Here is a 2,355-nt window from a genome sequence, read left to right as displayed (position 1 = left end):
AGTTTCACCTTTTTTCCTTTTGCTAAATAATAATAATAAAGTTTCTTAAGAATGAATTAAAAATTATATTTTTTCTAGATGTTTAGATTAAGTAAACAATCCTTTTATCAGTGATAATATAAAAAAAAATTTCAAAACATAAAAAGGTGTGTGCGAGGACCTTCGCTAACATTAGCGATTTGAAATTCGTACTGCTCAACGGAAGTTGCGAGACCCTTTGACACAATAAAATATTTAAGCGGCACGAAATGTTAGAATCTCAGTGAAATTCTTACTTACAAGAAGGCTTTAAACGAAATAAATATTTTTATAAACTAAAGAAAGTTAAAGAAACTCGATCGAGTGAATGTTTAAAAAATTGTGATGGGACTTTCGAAACTTTATGAATTTATTCGAGGCCAAGCAGTTATAATTTGAAGGAGTAGTCGCCTGTAAATGTCATCGCCAAAACATCTCTGATAAATAGATAGAATTCCATATTGGTGAGGAATATTAAATCCTATAAAACCGTTAATTAATGATTATTGTTTAGGCTAATCTTTATTATAATAGTGTGCTGCTTTTCTTAAAAGTAGAAGTTAACGGTTTAGTATAGTTTTTTTTAACAATATAGTCTGTTTTTGATTAGTTTTCTTTGTTACAATGCTATTAACGAGTTGTAAAAAATATAACCAACTTTCCTTCAAATAAACATTTGAATTCTTTAGAAGTAAATCTTTTTTCAAGGTTGACTTGTTTAAATAAACATAAAATAACCGGATCTAAAGTTAAATTACCCCTCCTCCGCAAATTCGTATAAGTTTTATTATAAAGGTGGTTTTGTTACTATTAAAAATATATAAATTTTAAAATCGAGTGATAGGGATTAATAAATACGTTTGACCCTTTTAAAAAATTCTTATAACAGCAAAGACGGATTATTTTTACCACAAATTTATATAGAGAGAGGAGTGCGGCGGTAAGCAAACGTGTATCAACGACTTTTTCTCCTTCCACAAATCCGAAGTAGTTCACGCAAAAAATTCCTTCGTCGCTTAGAAGACTCTTGAGTAAAAAGTGTCTTTCACGAAATAACATATAAAAAGATAGATTTGTAAATAAATATTTTATTTTTTATGGTTTTTAGCATCTTTACTATAATTTAATTTTTTTTAATTATAAAGATTAACATAACTTTTTCCTAATAAAAATTATTAAACTTTTATAAATTCATATTTTTAAAAACAAAACTAAACAAACCCTGGTAGCCGATAAAAATTCTCTAGTGAATAAATTCGGAGGCACCAAGTCGCCAGAATAGACCATGAGAATTAAGTCATAACGATTCGCTTCTGCTTCTGGCCTTCTAATCCACTTTACCGCATCTTCACTATATATTCTAACAGAACTTTTTGTTGGTAATAATATTTTCAGCCAGATTAAAAGTAATATTAAATTCGCACGGGGCATCTTTTTAAAAAAAGAAAAGTAAGTGGTAGCAAGATCAACGATCGGGGATCCAGCTCGACGACGTTTACCTGAAGGCTTGTCTTCGCATAAATCCCGCTACAACACCGACGCCCATTCCGCTAATAATATTTAAGCGCGATTTTAAAATTTTAGTTAAAAAATTTTTTATATAGAAAGAAAATGCTGCGGAGATCGATGAGCTAAATAGAGATTCTTGATGGAAGATCAAAAAGGCTGATAACTTATTTAAAAAAAAGTTAGAAAAGGAAAACCATGTATAAAAAAGTTATAAAAATCATAAGAATTAAGAAAAGCATGTTATTTTTGGTGAAACATCTCAGTTATACTAAAGTAAATTTATAGTTAATACTAAGTTAGACAAAAACTTAAAAAATTGGTAACTTCTGTCTAGTGGTACTATTAATAAAGTTTAAGGGCGCTTAAAGCTATTACTAACTTTAATTTCTTATAAAAATAAAATTTTTCTTACTAAAATAAGAATAACAATAAATTTATATTAAAAAATAAAAATAATCAATAATAAAAATTCAAATTAGTAGTTTTTTTTACTATAAAATAACAATATGTAAATATGAAGATAAATCCTTGTAAACTTTTTCTCTAATTAACCCATTAACGAAAACTAAATTAGTTGATAACACCTGTAAATTAACGTACTCTCCACCAATGGGTGAGTGGTCGACTTTTAATAGACGAACAGTGAATTTGTCGTGCAGCAATTGAACGACTTTAAAGGGTGTCTTCCCCTTGAATGTCAGCCAACACTCGGTAATCGCCTTGAAAGTCCTAACAAATATAAAAACTTAAAAGCTCGTATATTATAAAAGAAGAATGAAATCTCTATCAAGTTAGCAAGAAACCCGAAATTTTTTGAAGTAAATATGA

General features: G+C 28.4%; 1 long non-coding RNA gene across 2 annotated transcripts; it reads right to left on the bottom strand.

The window, feature by feature from the left end:
* Nucleotides 1–386: 386 nt before the first annotated feature.
* On the bottom strand, nucleotides 387–1,685 carry LOC135122326 (uncharacterized). Of its 2 annotated transcripts, none has more exons than XR_010279333.1 (4): nucleotides 1,518–1,685; nucleotides 1,240–1,449; nucleotides 928–1,060; nucleotides 387–499 (listed from the first exon to the last, which is right to left on the bottom strand). It is a non-coding gene; the product is annotated as an uncharacterized LOC135122326 (long non-coding RNA). The 2 variants fall into 2 exon arrangements; XR_010279334.1 differs by having other exon boundaries at nucleotides 928–1,044.
* Between the last annotated feature and the right edge of the window lie 670 nt (nucleotides 1,686–2,355).

The sequence above is a fragment of the Zophobas morio genome, unplaced genomic scaffold, assembly GCF_036711695.1.
Source record: "Zophobas morio isolate AGI-343-1 ecotype UQ-CSIRO unplaced genomic scaffold, CSIRO_AGI_Zmor_V1 ptg001085l, whole genome shotgun sequence".
Lineage (NCBI taxonomy): Eukaryota > Metazoa > Arthropoda > Insecta > Coleoptera > Tenebrionidae > Zophobas > Zophobas morio.
This window is presented reverse-complemented; position numbering and strand designations above follow the sequence as displayed.